Raw genomic sequence first — 22158 nt, forward strand, 5'->3', positions numbered from 1 at the left:
GCAGAGCGGGGATTAGAACTCAGCTCCTTTAACTCCCAGGCCCGTGCTCTTTCCAGTGGGCCAAGATGCTGAGGAGTTTTTTTTCATGCCTCACCCCGGTCTTGATAGTAAAACGCGTTCCAGGAACATCACGTCTGACCCTTCCTGTTGTCTAACAGCAGTGTGGACTAGTGGAAAAAGCATGGGCCCAGGAGTCAGAGGACCTGGGTTCTAATCCAGCCTGTACCACTTGCCTCCTGAATGACAACAGTCGACTTCCCTGTACCGCAGTTGACTCATCTGCAAAATGGGGATTTAATACCTTACCTCCCTTTTACTTAGACTGTGAGTTCATGTGGAACAGAAACTGTGTCGGATCTCAATATCTACCTCAGAGCTCAATGCAGCGATCGGCTAGTAGAAAGCGACGAGCTTCATGAGAAGAAGCGTGGCTTAATGGAAAGAGCCCGCGCTTGGGAGTCAGAGGACATGGGTTCTAATCCCAGCTCCGCCACTCGTTGGCTCCGTGGCCTCGGGCAAGCCACTTAATTTCTCTGTTGCCTCAGTTACCTCCTCTCTAAAACGTGGATTAAGACTGCGAGCCTCATGTGGGACAATCTGATCGCCTCATATCTACCGCAGCGCTTAGAACAGTGCTGGGCATATAAGTGCTTAACAAATAACATAATTATTAAATACTACAGTTATCATCATTACCCCTGCAAACCATCCTCCAGGGGCCAGTGGAAGAAAGGGGAGGCCATTTTGTCAGCCTCGCTTCTCGTAGCCGAAGGCACGGAGGAAGAAAGCTAAGGGGAAGAGGGAGAGGGAGGAGGGTTGAGTGAGGGAGAAGCTTGCTGCATTTCCTTAGTAGATCTATCTCCTCAAATCCTACGACATCTGATTTCCAAACCTGAAGCGCCCACTCCCGGGAATTACTCTAAACCTCTTTATGACCCAGAGGAAGAGTGAGGATCCCTGATACTTCTGATCTGAGTGGCCCTTGTCAAACAGAGTTGCTGAGATTGTGCAAATGATCACCTTTCCTGAAAGTGGTGGGGAGATTGCTAGCGTAACTTCCAGCTGAGGCACGGGGCATTAAGGCTCTATAAATTCTTTCTCCCAACATGGAATGGCATTACTGTCACACTGGATTACTAAAGAGCATTTTGTCCGTCCGAAAGTTGTGCTCTGGATCCGAGCCGGACTGGAAGACCAGGATGAGGGTTTTCTTTAATGTCACCGGAAACCCGAGATCCACGCTCTAAAAAGTTACTTGCTGAAGGCAGGGGCATAGAGACTCATTAACAAGAATAACTGTAATTTTTTTTAAGCAATTACTCCATGACCAACCACTGTACTGAGTGCTGGGGTTCTAGATAGAAGCCGATTTCATTCATTCAAAAGTATGTATGGAGCGCTTACTATGTGCGGAGCACTGTACTAAGCGCTTGGGATGGACAAATCGGTACCAGATAGAGACAGTCCCTGCCCTTTGACGGGCTCACGGTCTAATCGGAGGAGACGGACGGACAAGAACAATAGCAAATAAGACGATCAGGTCAAATACGGTTCATGTCCCACCTGGGGCTTGCAATCTGATAATAATAATAATCATAATGATGATGGTGTTTGCAAAGCACTTACTCTGTGTCAGGCCCCCCCTCTCGGGGGTCGCACCTGGAGAGTTTCCAGTACCCTACCAGTCTTGACTACGGGAGGGAGAGTCAAGCAGAGGCCTATCCATTCCATTCCGAGCTTGGGCAGTGGCTAGAGTGTGGAAGGCAATCTGCTACAAGCAAAACTCGCCTGTGCTGGGCAGCAGCGGCTTGGGAGAGAGTAGAGGGCGGAGACTCAAGTTTACATCGCGGAAGGTGGCAATGGTAAACCGCTTCTGCATTTTTACCAACAAAACTCTCTGGATCCTCCCCCAGAACAATTGCAGATGGAGGTGGGGTGTTCTGGGAGAGATGTGTCCGTGGTGTCGCTCTGGGTGGGCGTCGACTCGAAAGCTTAAGACAAGAGGCGGCAGGCGCTGTACTAAGCGCCAGGTGGATACAAGCAAATAGGGTTGGACCCAGTCCCTGTACCAGTTAGGGCTCACACTCTCAATCCCCGTTTACAGATGAGGGAGAGGAGTCACAGAGAAGTGACTTCCCCAAGGTCACAGAGCAGACAAGTGGCCGAGGCGGAATTAGAACCCATGAGCTCTGACTCTCAGGCCCGTGCTCAATCCGTTATGCCATGATGCTTCCATTTTCAGATGAGGAAACTGAGGTCCAGAGAAGTTCTCTCCCCTAGGCTGTAAGCTCACTGGGGGCAAGAAACGTGTCCACCAAATCTGATATACTGTTTTATCTTAAGAGTTTAGTACAGTTTTCTGCACACAGTAGGTGCTCTATAAATCGATTGACCAAGTGACTTGCTCAATGTTACATTGCAAGAAAGTAACGGAACTGGGATTAGAACTCAGGTTTCCTGATTCTCAGTCCAGGGTTCTTTCTTTCCGGGGCACTGCGATTCTCTCCTTTTCTCCCTTTCACTTTGCTTTTCCCACTCCGAGAGTTTGTACCCTAGTTAATGATAATTGTGGTATGCGTTAAGCGCTTACTATGTGACAGGCACTGAACTAAACGTTGGGGAAGAGACAAGCAGATCGAGTTGGACACGGTCCCTGTCCCACATAGGGCTCACAGTCTCAATCCCCATTTTACAGCTGAGGTAACGGAGGCACAGAGAAATGAAGCGACTTGCCCGAGGTCACACAGCAGACTGTCGACCAGTTGATTTTTGACGTTTGTTGCATTTTCTTCCCCTCCCACAACCCCAGAGGGAGCAGAAATCTCTCCTAGGAACTTCCCTCAGTAGAAAAAAGGCCCTTTTTGAAAGTAGAGCATCTCAAGGAAAAGCAAACTTTCCTTCATAGTGGAAAAACCCCGTCGTTTTGGTCTGAATTGGACACCTTTTCCATTTGACCTAAGATGTTCATTCACTCCCCAACCCCGCTTCTCTGGTTCCACCAATCTCTCTGGGTCCAGCTGAGGCACGGGGACTTGGAGAAGCCAATATTGATCTCTGATGAGATTCAGTCCCGTTCCATGCCTGAGGTGATGGTGCCTGGGAAAATTGATTCCCCTCCATCCAGTCCTCCAAGCTAATTTAAGGCATGAATTCCTTTTCCCCTCCCTTCCTCTCTGAGGCCCTACCGAAGGTGTCTCCTGTCCACAAACAAAGCCCTTGATTACTCCCTTCTGGATACATTTCAATTTATCAAGGTGTATGCCTGAAGAATTTTAATAGCTCCTGCTTGTTGAAGGATGTATTTACCTCAGACATGCTTACATAAGTCATATGGAACTCGCATGCTCCTGGGGCCAAGCCTCGGTCGGTTCGCTCCTCTTTTCAAATGCTTTGGGGTCTTCGGAGGAAAATCGCCGCCTCTGAAAACGACAGTAGTTTGGGCAGGGGTCGCGAGAGAGGAGAGCTAGTGGAAACTAAACAGAAGGCCTACAAACCAAGCCTGTCTCCCCTACCCAGACCAAGACCACCTCCTGCTGATAAAGGTTTCCCCGTGACCTATTTTTTCACCGAGAAGAAGCGGTGTGGCCTAGTGGATGGAACTCGGGCCTGGAAGTCATGGGGAACTGGATTCTAATCGTGGCTCTGCCACTTGTCCACTGTGGGTCCTTGGGCAAACCACTTTGCTTCTCTGGGCCTCGGTCACCTCATCCGCAGAATGGGGATTAAGACTCTGAGCTCCACGTCGGACGAGGACTGTGTCCAACCTGATTATCTTGTATCTGCCCCAGCGCTCAGAAAAGTGCCTGGTACATGATATGTGCTTAACAAATCCCATATTAAAAGAAAAAATAAATTAAGAAGGTCAAGAAGGAAAAGAAGTGAAACATCATGCACTGCAGCTGCCCTGCCCTAACCACTAGTTATCATGCATTATTTCTGCAACTGTGCAGTCCCTGCATATTTGCATTTTGTCTGGCAAATAGGGGTTAGATGGAAAGAAGCAGCATGGTGTAGCGGATGGAGCACGGGCCTGCGAGTCAGAAGGTCACGGGTTCTAATTCCGGCTCCGCCTTCTCGTCGGCTGGGTGGCCTTGGGCAAGTCACTGCACTTCTCTGGGCCTCACTTCCCTCGTCTGTAAAGTGAGGATTAAGACTGTAAATCCCATGCGGGAGAGGGACTGCTTCCATATCGATTTCCTTGTATCCACCCCTGAGTTTAGTATAGCGTCGGATATACGGTAAGCACATAACAAATACCAGTTATTGTTACTGTCATTATTAGGGTCAAGTTGCTTATTGGGGAGGAGTTAGGACAAAAAAGGGAAGAGAACCGGGGAAGTCGAGGGATAGAGGGGAAGATATGAGACATACGTGGCTTGAGACACGTGACGTCAGTGCGGATGGATCATCGGGGAAAATAGGAAACTTGATTGGCAGCCTCTGGTCCTGGTATAATGTGACCCATCAACTAGAAAAATATGTAACATCTAGTAAAACATGGAGCAAACTCAGCTCTCAATAAGTACATTTGATTGATTTTTGTTTACTTTGTGCAGAACACTGGATTAAACCTTCAGGAGTGTAATAATAATAATAATGTTTCGATTTGTTTGGTATTTGTTTGTTTGGTATTTGGTAAGCTATGTGCAGACCACTGTTCTAAGCGCTGGGGGAGATACGGGGTCATCAGGTTGTCCCATGGGAGGGTCACAGTTAATCCCCATTTTCCAGATGAGGGGACTGAGGCACAGAGAAGTGAAGTGACTTGCCCACGGTCACACAGCTGCCAAGTGGCAGAGCTGGGATTCGAACCCATGACCTCTGACTCCCAAGCCCGGCTCTTTCCACTGAGCCACGCTGAGTGTACAATATAGCCGGTAGACATGATCCCAGTCTGCAAAGGGGAGACAGACTCATAGCTGGGACAGATGGATATTAAAATAAGCTCTCAATAAATACGGTTGAATGAACGGATGATTGAATGAAAATATATCACAGGTATCTTTACCCTTAGCGGTTTTACGGTCCGTTTCTCCTTGTAGATTGCAAGCTTCTTGTGAGCAGGGACCGCATCTATCGTTTCTGTCGTGATGTACTTTCCCTTAGTAAGCTGCTCGGCACACAGTAGGCATGGAATGAATTCCATAAAATAAAATAAAAATGAATAAGGTAGGGAAAGTAACGTTTGAAACCCCTGCTCCCAATTCTTACTAAGGTTTTTCTATTTTACTCTCTCCTTCACGCTATATTTTTACTAGTGATAATTTTACCCCATCTTTCCAAATCCTTTCCTTTGTCTTCTGCCCAGCTTCTCGTGGTCCTCTACACAGGCGGCTCCAAAATTATCTGTTTCCAGCTGTCAGTCATGGAGTGAGGAGGCGGAGTGAGGGGGTGAGAGTCTAAAATGGGAAAGCAAACAATTGAAGTGGGAGGAGGGGAGGGCTCCCTTCCTCCACTTCTCGTTCCTTAGTAATAATGTTGGTACTCGTTAAGCGCTTACTACGTGCCAAGCACTGTTCTAAGCGCTGGGGTAGATACAGGGTCATCAGGATGTCCCACGTGAGGCTCACAGTTAATCCCCCTTTTCCAGATGAGGTAACTGAGGCACAGAGAAGTGAAGCGACTCGCCCACAGTCACCCAGCTGACAGGTGGCAGAGCCGGGATTCGAACTCATGACCTCCGACTCCCAAGCCCGTGCTCCTTCCACTGAGCCACGCTGCTTCTCCAGCCGTTTGCTATCCCGCTGCTGACATTTATTGAGCACCCTCCGTAAGCTTCTCGTCGATCTCATTTATATTCATCCTCAGAGCTCAATCTTATATCTTCAGTCAATCGTACATTCCATTATTCATCCATTCATTCAATAGTATTTATTGAGCGCTTACTATGTGCAGACCACTGTACTAAGCGCTTGGAATGTAATAACAGATAGAGACAGTCTCTGCCCTCTGACGGGCTGACGGTCTAATCGGGGGAGACGGACAGACAAGAACATTAGCGATATATTTGTGAAATCTATCACCCCCAGTAGAGAGTAGGCTACCTAGGGACAGGGAGTGATTCATGACTGGTTTTGCGCTCCCCAAGCTCTTAGTACAGTGCACTGCACTGATCAATAAGTCAGTGGTATTTACTGAGCACTTACCGGGTTCAGAACATTGCACTGAGTGCTTGGGAAAGTACAGTAGAACAGATTTGGTGGATACAATCCCTGCCCTGAAGGAGCTGATCTAGTGAGCACTCACAGAATATTACTACTAATAATAATTACGGTATTTGGTAAGCGCTTATTATGTGCCAAGCACCGTTCTAAGCACTTGAGTAGAAACAAGGGAATCAGGTTGTCCCACGTGGGGCTCACAGTCTTAATCCCCATTTTACAGATGAGGTAACTGAGGCACAGAGAAGTGAAGTGGCTCGCCCAAGGTGGCGGACAGGTGGCGGAGCCGAGATTAGAACCCACATCCTCTGACTCCCGAGCCTGGGCTCTTTCCGCTACGCCAGGCTGCTTCTCTATTACTACTACTGTGACTCCTATTGCTGCTGCTGCTGCTAATGGCAATAATTTGGGATTTGTTAAGTGCTTACTACGTGCCAAGCACTGTTCTAAGCGCTGGGTAGATGCAAGGGAATCAGGTGGTCCCACGTGGGGCTCAGTCTTCGTCCCCCTTTTCCAGATGAGGTAACTGAGGAGAAGTGAAGTGACTTGCCCAAAGTCACACAGCTGATAAGTGGCAGAACCAGGTTTGGAACCCACGACCTCTTACTCCCAAGTGCTGCTATTTCTACCACTATTACTCTTCTATTGCTATTATTATCACTACTACAATTAATTATATTTAGGGAGTGCTTACTATGTGCAGAGGACTGTACTAAGTACATGGAAGAGTACAACACCGCAGAGTTGGTAGACGTGTCCCCTGCCCAAAAGGAGCTTACACCCCCACATCGTGGCTCAGTGGAAAGAGCCCGGGTTTGGGAGTCAGAGGTGGTGGGTTCTAATCCGGCCTCCACCACTTGTCAGCTGTGTGACCTCGGGCAAATCACTAAACTTCTCTGAGCCCTCAGTTCCCTCATCTGTAAAATGGAGATTAAGACTGTGAGCCCCACGTGGGACAACCCGGCTACCTCGTGTCTGCCCCAGCGCTTAGAACAGTGCTTGGCACATAGTAACTGCTTAACAAATGCCATTATCATTGAGAAGCAGCATGGCTCAGTGGAAAGAGCACAGGCTTAGGAGTCAGAGGTCATGGGTTCTAATCCCAGCTCCGCCACTTGTCAGCTGTGTGACTCTGGACAAGTCACGTAACTTCTCGGTGCCTCAGTTACCTCATCTGTAAAATGGGCATGAAGACTGTGAGCCTCACGTGGGACAGCCCGATTACGCTGTGTCTTCCCCAGCGCTTAGAACAGTGCTCGGCACATAGTAAGCGCTTAACAAATGCCAACGTTATCATTATTATTATTACAGCATGGGGGGGGGGTAGACATTCAAATAAATTTTGGGTGTGCTGTGGGGCCGACGGTGGGATGAATAAAGGATACAAATCCCAGAGCGGGGGTGCTGAAGAAAGGAGAGGGAATGGGAAAAATGACGGTTTACTCAGGGAAGGCCTCTGGGAGGAGATAGGATTTCCATAAGGCTTTGAAGACGGGGAGAGCGACGGTTTGCTGTATATGAATAATAATTATAATAATAATGTTGGTATTTGTTAAGCGCCTACTACGTGCAGAGCACTATTCTAAGCGCTGGGGGAGATACAGGGTAATCGGGTTGACCCACATGAGGCTCGCAGTTAATCCCCATTTTACAGATGAGACAACTGAGGCCCAGAGAAGTGACGTGACTTGCCCGCAGTCCCACGGCCGACAAGTGGCAGAGCCGGGATTCGAAGCGGGAACGGGATCCAGGCCGGAGACAGGATGTGGGGAAGGGCTCAGCACGGAGATAGACGAGATGGAGATAAGGCGAGCAGGCTGCTTTCAGGGGAGAGAACCATCAGGGCCTGGATCTGGCCACCTGAACATTCCCTCGTCTGGTCAGCCACTGAGCCAGCCGTACTCTGCACGAAGTCAGCACTAAATCAATTCCATCGATCCCTTCTCGAGAGACCTGGGGTGAGGTAGGGTGGACTAACGGAAAGAGCACAGAGAGTCAGGAGGCCTGAGCTCTAATTCCCGCTCTGCCGGTTTCCCGCCGTGCGACCTTCGGCAAGTCACTGAAGGTCACCGTGCTTCGGTTTCCTCATCTGTAAAATGGGGATTCAATACCTGGTCTTTCTCCCACTTAGACTGTGAGGGGGTAAAGGGTCAGCAGGGAGCTAGACGAGATGGAGATACAGTGAGGAGGCTGGTTTTAGGGAAGAGAAGTGAGCGTGCCGACGCGCAATGCAAATCATACTTCTGCGATCAGTAATGCGATTATTTCTACTATTACCAGAACTTCCACTACTAATATTATTACCTCTATGACGATTCCACTACTACTAGCTCTATCGATTCTACCGCTGCTTCCGATGCTATCATTCATTCTTTTATTCAGTCGTCTTTAATGAGCGCTTCCTCTGTGCGGAGCGCAGAACTCTGCGCTTGGAACGGACGTTTCGGCCGCAGATGGGGACCGTCCCTGCCCGACGACGGGCTCACGGTCTAAACGGGGGAGACGGACGGCGGAGCAAAGCGGAACGAAAACAAGACGACATCATCGAGACGAATAGAATCGAGGAGTTGTACTCCTCGTTAACAAAATAAATAGGGTAATGGATAATATATGCAAACGAGCACAGTGCTGAGGGGAAGGGGAGAGAGCAGGGGGTGGGTGGGAGGGAGAGCAGAGAGAAAGGGGGGCTAGGCCTGTTCCTACTAATAATGATGGTATTTGTAAAGCGCTCACTATGCGCTGAGCGCTACTACAATTTTTATTATTACTGCTGCTACAACCGTTACTAATATTAATACCGCGTCCATTACTATTATTTCTACTATTCCCGCTGCTGTGATTGTCGGGTCGTGTCCGACCCGTAGCGACGCCTCGGACGGGCCTGTCCCGGGAGGTCCCCCCGGCCTCCGCGGCCGTCCTAGAGGTGGATCCAGAGAGTCGTCTTGCTCAAAATCCAGAAGCGGTTTGCCACGGCCGCCTTCCGCGCAGTAAACCTGAGGCTCCGCCCTCGACTCTCTCCCGTGCCGCTCTTGCCCACCACGGGTGAGTTTTGACTCGTAGCAGATGGCTTTCCGCTCGCTAGCCACTGGCCAAGCTAGGAATGGAACGGGTAGGCCTCCGCTTCTCTCCCCCCGGTTGTCGAGACCGGTAGACTCCTGGAAACTCTCCGGGAGCGACCCGGAGAGGTGACTCTTCCTACTATTTCTTCTATTACTACTCTTACAAGTGGTACCGGGACTCTGATCTGGTGCATCCCAGTGGAAAAAAAGCCCCAGCTATCAGTATATAAGCCAACTCTTTCCCGTCTTTGCATTCTCCCCAGTTCCCCCCGATCTCTGCAATCAGGTGGTCGATGCTAGTTTAGCGACTCCACGAAATTCCGGGAGTTCTTCCAGAGACACCTTCCCACCGATCCGTATTCTGCCGGAAGGCCCGAGTCTGCCTCCCTGAAATTCAACTTTAGGGCAGGAGTCACACCTTAGACCGTAAGCTCCATGTGGGGAGGGGATGTGACTGTTCATAGTTGCATTGTACTTTCCCGATGACTTAATACAGTGCTCCGCACACAATAAATACCGACGAATGACCCTCCCGTTGGAAGTGGGTCGAGGAGGTGGGCGTCTTTATTCGTTCACCTACAGGGTTGAGGGGGAGATGGGGAATGAAGAGTCACTTCTTTTTGTTTTTTTTTCCTCTGGCTAGATGTAAACCTTCTCTTTTTATCCTCACGCAAACAGTCCCCTCCTGAGTGGAGTCTGGCAATTTCACAGAGTTCTAACTCCCACTGCTCTTTGGAAGCCAGTAATGGATTTGCATTTCTTCCTGAGGTATTCAAGGATGGAGTGTCATCCCCTTTAGCTGCAGGAGGGGACCCCTGACCTCGTGATTGAAGATTTGCTTTTTGGGGCGCTTGGGCTGTGAACACCCTCCTCTCCCTCCTCCCCGACCCGTGAACTCTCCCAGCCTGCTTTCCCCGGCCTCTTCCTCAAGCATATTCATGAATTGTGAATAATCTCATCAAAGCTGCTGTCAATCAAAGAACGATCCCTTCCTCCCCCCTCCCTCCCGCCATTTCCCTCTTCCTTTATGCCACCTGGCCCCTTGGCATAGTTTTAAAGGGTATAAAATCAGAGGAGAGAGAGTGAGAGAGGGGAGAAAGTAAGAGAGAGGAGGGAAAGACTGAGACAGAAATAGAGAGATGGGGCAAGGAGAGAGAGAGAGGGGAGTCGAGGAAGAGGGGAGAGCCAGAGGAAAGAGGAGATAGAGGCAAAGAGACAGAGAAGCCGAAAGAGAAGGGAGAGCCAAAAAAAAAAAGGAGATAGAGAGTAGAGAAAGCTGCTTTCCTGCTCCTTCTCCAGTGAGTTTCCTGCTGTGTGGGAGGTTTTCTCATGACACAGACTCCGAGTCTTACTTCCTGACAGACACATGTCCCAGTGCAGAGAAAAAGTTAGGAAAGGTCTGCCAGCCTACTGCTGAACACTGAAAAAGAGAAAAACACCAATCACGATGTAATCGGAGACCATAGGAGCCATCCTCTTACTGGACAGCTTTTTTCTGGCTTCAAGGACGGTTTCTTCGGGAGAAGCAACAGGTGGCAAGCTCTTCTGGTCAGCACCGAGTCTCCTTCTTCCCATCAGGGCCTGGATCTGGCCACCTGAACATTCCCTCGTCTGGTCAGCCACTGAGCCAGCCGTACTCTGCACGAAGTCAGGACTAAATCAGTACCATCGATCCCTTCTCGAGAGACCTGGGGTGAGGTAGGGTGGACTAACGGAAAGAGCACAGAGAGTCAGGAGGCCTGAGTTCTAATTCCGGCTCTGCCGGTTTCCTGCCGTGTGACCTTCGGCAAGTCACTTAACGTCACCGTGCTTCTGTTTCCTCATCTGTAAAATGGGGATGCAATACCCGTTCTTCCTCCTACTTAGGCTGCGAGCCCCATGTGGGGCTGTCGGACTGTGTCCGACCCGATTAACTACCTTAATGCCTAGAACGGTGCTTGGCGCATAGTTAACTCTTTACAAACACCATAATGTTAATCTTGACTCGGCCACTGGCCTGCCGTGCGATAATGGGCAAGTCGCTAAAATACTCCGTTCCTTTGGGTCCTTATCTGTAAAATGAGATCGAAATACCCGTTCTTCCGTTCCCTTAGACTGTAAGACCCACGTGGGCCAGGGACCGTGTCTGGCATGATGATGAATCAATCGGTAGTATTTATTGAGTGCTTACTGTGTTCAGAGCACTGTACTGAGCTCTTGGGAGAGTTCACTATAGCAGTGCATGACACGTAACAAATACAGTCATCATCATCAGATTTGGGGAACAAAACCGGTTTCATTGAAGGTGAGGCTCTCTCCTTATTTGCTTCTCCTGTTTCACTCCCTGACCTTGCTTTCAGATAACACAAATAGCTGTGACATTTCTGGTCAATTAGGCAAGCTCTCCGAAGGAGGAGGGATGACATGCACTCACTGATACCGAGAAGCCGATCTGTCCCTGGCAAGAAAGAGACAGAAACTACAGGACTCTTGTATAATAATATCCGTTGAGCACCTGCTGTGCGCCAGACACTCTACTAAGCACTAGGGTAGCTACAAATTTGCCAGGTTGGACCTAATCCCTTTCCCATAGTGGGTTCAGAGTCGTAACCCCCATTTCACAGTTGAAGGAGCTGAGGTACGGCGAAGTAAAGTGACTAGCCCAAGGTCACACAGCCGACAACCGGCAGAGACGGGATTAGAACCGAGGTCCTTCCGACTCCCTGGTACCTGCTCTATCCACTAGACCACGCTGCTTCTCTATTATCTGTACACCGCTGTCCCCACAAAATACAGATTAAAGCATCAGACCTTACTCCAGGCTCAGGAAGTGTAAGCCGAGGGAAAATTTACTGTTCAAACAGAATATCTCTAAGAACGGCAGGTAAAGCCAAGTAAATGGTTATTGGTGTAAATAATATCATTTTCAGATCTGTCCCAGAGTGAAAATCACTCTTCAAAGGGAAAAGGTATGCTGTTTATTAGCTGATGTGAGCTAATCATTTCAGATATGTTCCATGTTTTACTACATAGTCTCACTATTAATTCTCCAACTTGAATATTTGTTTGAGGTACTTTTTCTTTTAATTTGCCTCAACCAGAGTCTAAAAACGCATTCTAGGGGAGGCACGTAGCTTCTTCGGGGCTCCGTTGTTCCTGCCGAACAGATCGGAATGATTGATTTCACCGCTAGGTTTGGAGCTGGCTGCAGTCACTACTCCAGCAGAGGGAAGATGGCTGACCTTACGTAACCAACCAAGGCTGCATTACCTCATTTCAGTAGGTTTCTGTCTCTGATTCAGTCTGGACATTTTCCCTGAACAGAATGAACCAAAAAAAAAAAAAAAAACACAACAGAGCAGCAGACACGTCTATTCATTGGAGCATCTACACCGAAAACATCGCTCCTGAAAGAATCATTTTTGACTGCATATTGATAATGATAATTCCCCCTATGGGCAGAGATGGTAAGAAGCTCATTCTTAGCAAGGGTGGATGGCATCGCCTGCTTATGGGAAGGGAACGTATCTGTTTATTGTTAGAGTGTATTCTCCCAAGTGCTCAGCGCAGTGCTCTGCACGCAATAAGCCCTCATTAAATTCATTAAACCTGACTGACTCGGAGTAGAGTCAATTCTAATGCCAGAGAGTGGGCAGGGAATGTAACAGTTATATTGTCATGTCTTAGTCTCCCAAGCCCTTAGTAGAGCGCTCTGCACACACTAAGTGCTCAATAAATAGAATTGAATGAGTGAATTTCTGGGCTTCTTGTTACCGCTCCCACTTGCCCTTAAAACAGTAGCCACGATCCAGACCTCTACCTCCTGCCCCATGGTCAATACTGCATCTCCAGGCTTAGGCAGCGCACAAATTCACTACTAATTTAATCCCGTGAGAATCTGTTCTAGCAATCTTCCAGTGTTACGTATCGAGTGCCTACTGTATCCGGTGCTTGGGGGGAGTACAATAGGATGAAGTTGGTAGACACGTGCCCTGCCCAACAGCAAGCTTACGGTTTAGAGGGTTCTATCGGTGGCGGATATATATTTCTCCATCTCTGAGTTTCTTTTTCTCTCCTGTTAGATATAATTTTGCTTCTGGCTGGACTCTGTTTGCTTTACATCCCCATGCCTTTAGACTTTTAAGGGTGTCCTTGGTGGAATGAAGCTAGATGTTTGGAAGCGAATGGTAAATTGCAAGCTCCATAAGGAATCAGGTCTACCAATTCTGTTGGTTTGTACTCCCCCAAGTGATTAGTGTAATTCTCTGCACATAGTACATCATCAACGATGGGATTTATTGAGCTCTTACTGTGTGCAGGGCACTGTACTCATCACTTGGGAAAGTACCATCAGTAAATGCCACTGATGGCTTTCTTGAATGACTATGATAAAATTGGCCACATTCTCCCTCTCCTAGGTGAACCTTCATATTAATGGACAAGAACATACCGCATACGTACATGCGAGGATATTGGAAATCTTGGTTAAGTGTGTTCGCAGAAGACAAAAGTCAAAAAGAAACAGATTGTAGAGGACCAAAGGAGAGAGTTAGTGGGGAGGAAGTGAAGGTGGGGGATGGAGGCTCAGGTCAGAAAATTTGAACAGGGATGAGGGGAGGGAGATGGGGGGTCAAGAAAAGTCTTCGGGGATTGTTTAGTGTAAATTCAGTTTTCCTTTTTCTTTTTTTTTTTTTGGTGTTTGTTAAGCACTTACTATGTGCCAGTCGCTGTTCTAAGCTCTGGGGTAAGTACAAGCTAATCTGGTTGGATACAGTCCATGTCCCACATGAGGCTCACAGTCTTCATCTCTGTTTTACAGATGAGGTAAATAAGCCCCAGAGAAGGGAAGCGCTTTGCCAGAGGTCACACAGCAGACAAGGAGCAGAGCTGGGGTTAGAACACAGGTCCTTCTGATTCCAAGGCCCGTGTTCGATTCACTAAACCACAGTGAAGCTAAATATCTGTCCTTGGAGTTTTGTTGATTGTGGGAAGCGTTTTGTGACTGCATGTCATCTTCAGCACATGGTTCTATATCACAGATATATGTGATATATCTATATCACATTCTGTATCACTGTGGGCAGAGAAAGCGTCTGCTAATTCTGATGCATTGTGCTCTCCCAGTGCTCTGTACATAGTAAAGGCTCACTAAATATGGTTGGTCGATTGATTGATTTGCAGTGTGAGGCAAAGAGAGGGAAATAACTTTCCCGGGTGGATAAAGAAAACAGACTTGAGTTCCAGGACCCAGAAGGCACGGTGGGTGGGTGTTGCTAGGTCTAGATGAAAAACGTTACAGGAATCCCAACTCCAAGAGGAAAGGAGCAGCATCCTATTCTGACAGAAAGGGTAGACCTGAAAGACTTTTCAAAAATCTCCCTCAGGGGTCCCTAAAGGACATGGAAATGATGCATGGGCCATCTGGATCTGATCATGATGGTATCTGTTAAGTGCTTACTATGTGCTGAGCACTCTTCTAAGTGCTTGGGTGGATATAAGCAAATCGGGTTGGACCGAGTCCCTGTCCCACATGGGGCTCGTAGGAGGTAACTGAGGCCCAGAGAAAAGTGAAGTGACTTTCCCAAGGTCACATAGCAGATAAGTGGCAAAGCTGGGATTAGAATCCAGGTCCTTCTGACTCCCAGGCCCTTGCTCTACCCATTAGGCATGCTCCTTCCCCAGGTATTAATAATCTCAGACATCAGCAAACAGCCACCTTCTCACGAGAAAGCAAAATGGGAGTCTTGGGGGGACAGGTCATTGATTCTAAACTGTAAGCTCGTTGTGGGCTGGGAACCCGTCTACCGACCCCGTTAGATTGTATTCCCCAAATTCTTATTAAGGTGGTGAGCACACAGTAAGCATTCCGATAAATATGATTGATTGATTGATTGATTGATTGATTAAACCCCCTGAGAGAATCCTGGTTAGAAGGTAGTTATGAGTCTGAATCAAACCAGACTCCAGTCCTTCAAGGATAAACCAACATTAATCTTCCCACCACAGAATCCCCAGCTTCCCTGTTTTCCCAAATCCATAATTACGCCATGGAGCTCAGGGCAGACGTGTTATTAGCCGAATTTCATTAGACTGGGGGGGAGAAATCCTTTAAAGTATGAAAGATATATTTGGACGGTGCAGCTGGTAGGGAGAGAATCTGCTGTGTTGGCAAAGAGATGTTCACCTTTCTTCAACAAATTTATCCTAAAAATATTCTTCTTTTAAAAACCTAATATGTTTTTATTGCTGACCCACATTAGAAATTTTTGCTTATGCTGGGGAAGGATCTCCTAGCTGCAGTGAATTGTGTAGTGGTTTTGTGTGTGTGAGTGTGTGTGCGCGTGTCCTAATTAGTGCAGTAACTCTATGCAAGATGCCCAAGACATCTGCTGTTCAGATATACTTATCAGTTTTAATTGATTTTTCTCCTGGGTGTTTTGGAGGCACTGAAGGTTTTGGCTTGTTTTGAGGAGTCCACTAATGAGGAAAGATTACACGTGCATTTAACATATAATAATGCCTAGTTATTTATAGTGGGCCCTGGAGGGAATCTCCCATCATGCCTGGGTGGAATAGCTTGAGAGCATCCAGGATGGTTCTTCTCTTTGCCCAGGAAGATCCAATGGGCTTGAAAGTGAGCCAAAAGGAGAACTTGTGTTTTCTGGACACAGAATCAGCGGCGCAGCTTGAACTAAGATGCTTATTCAAAGAAAATGATCTTCCAAGTGCTGGATTTGCTGTGGTAGGGTCCTCAGCTCCTTTAGAACGTAGGCCTAAGAAGGGGAATCAAGAAGGTTGGGTTTCTCGAGTCTTTGAACCCCTATTTCTCCATATAGATGAGTGTTTTTGTGGGGGGCGGTCTTTGGGAGCCTGGAGTGGACCACTAAGGGGCCACTAGACTGTAAGATCCACTAGATTGTAAACTCCTTGAGGGCAGGGATTGTGTCTATCAACTCTATTATACCTTCCCAAGCGCTTAATGTTCAGGGTGAGGGGAATAATAGTAATAATGATGGTATTTGTTAAACGCTTACTGTGTGTCCAGCTCTGTTCTAAGTTCTGGGGTAGATACAAGGATCAGGTTGTACCTCATGGGGCTCATAGGGAAGTGAAGTGACTTGCCTAAAGTCACACAGCTGGCAAGTGCCAGGATCAGGATTAGAACCCAGGTCCTCCCAAGCCCAAGCTCTTTCCACTAGATGAGAATACTAATTTATTTCTTTCTGTTAATGTCTATCTCCCCCCCCTCCCCCACAGACTGAAAACTCTTGGTGGCAGGGAACGTGTCTGTTTACTGTCGTATCCAACGCTCCCAAGTGCTTAGTACAGTGTTCTGCTGACAGTGAGCACTCAATAAATATGATTGAGTGAACGAATAGTACAGGTGTCTGCCCTGTTTCAAAGCTGTCGGTGATGTTGCTGATGGGGATGATGAGCATCGTCTGGAGATGACAAAGATGTCAAATGTGGATTCGTCGGAGGAAAGGACGCAATGTGTTGGGGAATGACAGAGATCCGAGGTCTCTAGAAACTTCCCTCCCACTCAAATGGGAAAACGCAGAGCTCTGTCCAGGCAAAATAGAGATCTCTCCAAAGACCTCTCTATAAACTCACTGAGGGCAGGGAATGGATCTGCGATATTGTTGCGTTGCGTCTCCCAAGCTCCTAGTAGTGTCCCGCTTACAGTAATCACTCAATAAATGCCATTTATTGATATATAAAGGTACTTCATAAATGAGAAATAAAGCCATCTCCCCTGCAATTTCAGTCACTAGGAAAATCCCCGACACGATAATAGATTCCTCTGACGTGTCAAAAACCTGGGGTATCAATGCATTCATTCAAAATACATCTCTATAGAATCCACAATGGGAGATGATCGTTATGACAGTAGTTCAGTGCGTCGGTGGGTGTGACTGAAAAGATCAATATAAGATCGACAGCCTCTTCCTCTCTGCTCTCTTGATGTAAGGTAGCAGGCTCGGCTGTGTTTTGCTGTCTCCGGAGCTGTGCTCAACAGTGCCTGTAAGGCTCTTGGTAGTATTTAAGTGCTTACTGTGTGCAGAGCACTGTACTAAGCACTGGGAAATAATAGGTGGGAAGTAGACATGGTCCTGACCCTAAGGGAACCCCTCATAATGTAAAACCGCCAGAAATTCCAGTTCAAAATAGAGCTATCAAACAATTAATCCATCTTCGTAGTCATTAAGTGCTTACCGTGTGCAGAGCACTGTACTCGGCACTGGGAAATAATACTCAGGTAGGAATTAGATATGGTCTCTGGCACTCGAGGGGCTCATAATGAAAATCTACCCGAAATCCCTGCTTTCCATCAATCAGTGGTACTTACTGAGCACATATTTTGGTCAGAACTCTCTATAAAACACTTGGGAAAGTACAATACAGAAGAATTATCGGATTCAGATATAAGCATTTAAATGCAATTTAAAAAAAAATATCTGTAGACTATAAGCCTCGATGTTTCTACCAAACCTCTTGCATTGTATTCTCCAGAATGCTTAGTATAGTGCTATAAACACAGTAAGGACCCAATAAATACCATTGATCGATCGATCGATCGAGTAAGGTGGCCGTTCAGGAGGACAGAATTGTAGCAATTAGGGATAATAAGAAGAATAATAATGGTATTTGTTATGCCAGGCACTGTACTAAGCAGTAGGATGGATACAAGCAAATCAGATCGGACATAGTCCCTAGTCCCACTTGGGGCTCCCAGTCTCAATCCCATTTTCCAGATGAGGTAACTGAGGCACAGAGAAGTTAAGTGACTGTGCAGAGCACTGTACTAAGCGCTTGGAGTGTACAATTTGGCAACAGATAGAGACAGTCCCTACCCAACAATGGGCACACAGTCTCAACGGGGGAGACAGAAACAAAACAAAACAGAACAAAACTAAACAAGTAGTCCGGCGTCAATATCATCGAGATAAATAGTATCATAGAGATATACACATCACTAACAAAATAAATAGAGTAATAAATAATATATACAAATATGCACAAGTGCTATGGGAAGGGGAAGGGGGAAGATCAGAGGGCAGGAGAAGGGGGAATGAGGAGGAGAGGAGGAGCAGAGGGAAAGGTTCACCCCCTTTAGACCGTGAGCCCATCACTGGGCAGGGATTGTCTCCATCTGTTGCTGAATTATACATTCCAAGTGTTTAGTACAGTGCTCTGCACATAGTAAGCGCTCAATAAATACTATTGAATGAAGGAATGAATGAAAGGGAGTGCTCAGTCTGGGAAGGCCTCCTGGGGGAGGTGAGCTCTCAGTAGGGCTTTAAACAGGAGAAGAGAGCTAGTTTGGTGGATGAGGGGAAGGAGGGCATTCCAGGACAGCGGGAGGACGTGGGCCAGGGGTCGACGGCGGGACAGGTGCGAACGAAGGACCACGAGGAGGTTAACGTCAGAAGAGCGGAGTGTACGGGGTGAGCTGTAGATGGAGAGAAGGGAGGTGAGGTAGGAGGGGGCAAGGGGATGGAGAGCTTTGAAGCCAAGAATGAGGAGTTTTTGTTTCATGAGAAGGTTGAAGGTTGATAGGCAACCCCTGGAGGTTTTTGAGGAGGGGAGTGATGTGCCCAGAACCTTTCTGTAGAAAGATGATCCTGGCAGTGGGATGAAGAATAGACTGGAGTGGTGAGAGACGGGAGGATGGGAGATCCGAGAAGAGACTGACACAGTAATCCAGTGGGGATAGTATGAGCGCTTGTACCAGCACGATAGCCGTTTGGATGGAGAGGAAACGGTGGATCTGGGCGACATTGTGAAGGTGAGACCGGCAGGTGTTGGTGACGGATTGGATGTGTGGGGTGAATAAGAGAGCAGAGTCAAGGATGACACCAAGGTTGTAGGCCTGTGAGTCGGGAAGGTTGGTAGTGCCGTCCACAGTGACGGGGAAGTCAGGGAGAGGACATGGTTTGGGAGGGAAGATAAGGAGCTCAGTCTTGGACATGTTGAGTTTTAGGTGGCGGGCAGACATCCAGGTGGAGACGTCCTGAAGACAAGAGGAGATACGAGACTGGAGGGGTGGGGAGAGAACAGGGGAGGAGATGTAGATCTGGGTGTCATCTGAGTAGAGGTGATAGTTGAAGCCGTGGGAGCAAATGAATTCACTATGGGAGTGAGTATAGATGGAGAACAGAAGAGGGCCAAGAACTGTCCCTTAAGGAACCCCTAGAGTTAGTGGATGGGAGGGGGAGGAGGAGCCCGGGAAGGAGTCCGAGAATGAACGGCCGGAGAGATAAGAGGAGAACCAGGAGAGGACGGAGTCCGTGAAGCCAAGGTTAGATAGAGTGTTGAGGAGAAGGGGGTTGTCCACAGTGTCAAAGGCAGCGGAGAGGTCGAGGAGGATTAGGATAGAGTAGGAGCCGTTGGATTCGGCAAGAAGGAGGTCACGGGTGACCTTTGAGAGGGCAGTTTCGGTGGAGTGGAGGGGACGGGAGCCAGATACGGCATAGCTCCAAATTTCATCAGGGTATGCGAGGTCTCCTGCCTCGATAAGGCGTCGGTTCATGGGAGAGAGAGAGAACCTTATCTGCCTATTATTTGTGACACATTAGGCAAGCCAGGGTTGGTTGCCAATGAGACGAAATTATGTGATGTGCATAAAGCCCGTGAGGTCGAAAACCTATAAGTAATCTCTCCATTAAACAGATGCCAAGTGTTACCCTGTTTAGTGAGATCTTCTTTTCCTTTTCAAAGAAGACGGCGGAACAGCACATGGGGGACCAAATTATTTTTCTTTCTTCCCAGTTTAATCTTCTTAGTGAAAGGCGTCACCCTTAGTTAATTCCCTCCAACACAACAGGCCTGGGTTGCTAATAATCCATTTGGCATTCAGCTCCAAGAAATTACGCTAGGAATGGTTTACCCCTTTTTGGCATCCTAGACCCTTGAGGATCAAGAGCGGGAGAATTTTCTCTGTGGGAATCGAGGACCGAAGCGACGTTGATTCTTTCCATCTCCACTGGATTGATAACAGCCTGGCCCAACTGGTTTCTGCTTGAAATCGGATCCTCTCCCCAAAGACTAGGCAATGGTTTGAGAGTATTTGTCAATCAATCACGTATGCTGACGTTTACCGTGGGCAGAGCAGTGAACTAAGGGCTTGGGGGAGTGCAGTTTAACCAAGTTGGTAGACACGTTCCCTGCCCACAGTGAGCTTGTGTGAGGTAATATTGTCCTGCATGAAAATGGCCTAAGTGTTATCATTATCATCATTAATAATAATAATAATAATAAAGTTGGTATTTGTTAAGCGCTTACTATGTGCCGAGCACCGTTCTAAGCGCTGGGGGAGATGCAGGGTAATCAGGTTGTCCCACGTGAGGCTCACGGTCCTCATCCCCATTTTCCAGATGAGGGAACTGAGGCACAGAGAAGTGAAGTGACTTGCCCAAAGTCACACAGCTAAGTGGCGGAGCCGGGATTGTCATCAACTGATCGATTGAGGACATCATTGATTGTCAGCAATCAATGGTATTTACTGATTGCTGAATTTGTGCAGAGAACTGTATTAAGCGCTTGGAAGAGAAAAATATAACGGAGTTGGCAGACGCTTTCCCGGACCACAAGGAGCTTACCATCTAGAGGGAGCTTGCGGGGCTAGAACATCGTCATCGTTAGCATCATCATCTTTGTCGGTCTTTATTGTGCATCTTCTGTGTGCAAGAGGACTGTACTGGGTCCCGGGAAGAAGACAATGAAAGATGAAAGATGTAGTCTCTGCCCTCAAGAAACTTAAAATCGCAAGGGGGAGATAAGCCGATGGAGATGGCATACATATGATGGGAACAAAAAGGAAATCATGGATACAGTTTAATCAATCAGTCAGTGGTATTTTCTGAGCACTTACTATATGCAGACTACTGTAATCAGTGCTTGGGAGACTACGATACAGCAGAATTAGCGGTCACGTTTCCCGCCCATAACAAGTTTACAGTCTAGAGGATGAGCTTCGAGTCCAGAGGGCTGTCATGTGGGAGGTAGGCAGATACATGGCTTACCTACAGTAGGAACAAAGCAGAAAATATAAATACGATTTAATGCGAGAGGTAGGCAGACACAGATCGTACGCAAGTGGTGGGAATGAAAGGGAAGATGCTCATGGTAATGGTAAAAGTAGAAGCAGCCGGGGCTTGGGAGTCAGAGGTCATGGGTTCGAATCCCGGCTCTGCCACTTGTCAGCTGTGTGACTGTGAGCAGGTCACTTCACTTCTCTGTGCCTCAGTTACCTCATCTGTAAAATGGGGATTAACTGTGGGCCTCACGTGGGACAACCTGATTCCCCTGTATCTTCCCCAGCGGTTAGAACAGTGCTCTGCACATAGTATGCGCTTAACAAATACCAACATTATTATAACTAAACTGATATTCACAGGTGGACTAAGAGGAACTGCTGAGATAGCACGACTAGGGAGGTGGCCTTGTCATCACCCTTTGTAGGATTCCACACTTCTGGGTGCTGTCGGACCATAGCTCCCCATCTGGAACAAGCAGAATCAGCTCCTGTGTTTGGGAGATCCGGGTAGGGGGCGGGGAGATTGAAGGGATCGATGGATGACACTGTACAGAATTAACATCATCAACCTTCTCTCGGAACACCGAAGGGGTACAGACACTCTCCCCGAGAGCCATGTCTTTTTCTCTTGTTCGGAGTAGTTCACGGCTTAGCCAGAGTCAGTGGTTGAGTGGCTGATTCGCTACTTGCTATTCTCCTATTACAACCCAGGCCGCACAACTTCACTCCTCTAGTGCCATTCTTCTGCCATTCAAACGCGTCTGTCTTGCCGCCGACCCCTCACCCACATCCTAGGTGAGGCCTGGAACGCCCTCCTTCCTCAAATCCTACGGGCGGTCGCTCTCCCCCGCTTCAAAGCCCCATTGAAGGCACATCTCCTACCAGAGCCCTTCCCCGATTTCCTCTTCTCCTACTCCCT

At 47.8% G+C, this 22158-nt stretch overlaps 1 non-coding gene across 1 annotated transcript; it reads left to right on the top strand.

The window, feature by feature from the left end:
- Positions 1–1640: 1640 nt before the first annotated feature.
- Positions 1641–1779, top strand: LOC114806231. The gene has a single exon (XR_003754267.1). It is a non-coding gene; the product is annotated as a small nucleolar RNA SNORA7 (small nucleolar RNA).
- Positions 1780–22158: the final 20379 nt, after the last annotated feature.

Source organism: Ornithorhynchus anatinus, chromosome 21 (genome assembly GCF_004115215.2).
Source record: "Ornithorhynchus anatinus isolate Pmale09 chromosome 21, mOrnAna1.pri.v4, whole genome shotgun sequence".
Classification (NCBI taxonomy): domain Eukaryota; kingdom Metazoa; phylum Chordata; class Mammalia; order Monotremata; family Ornithorhynchidae; genus Ornithorhynchus; species Ornithorhynchus anatinus.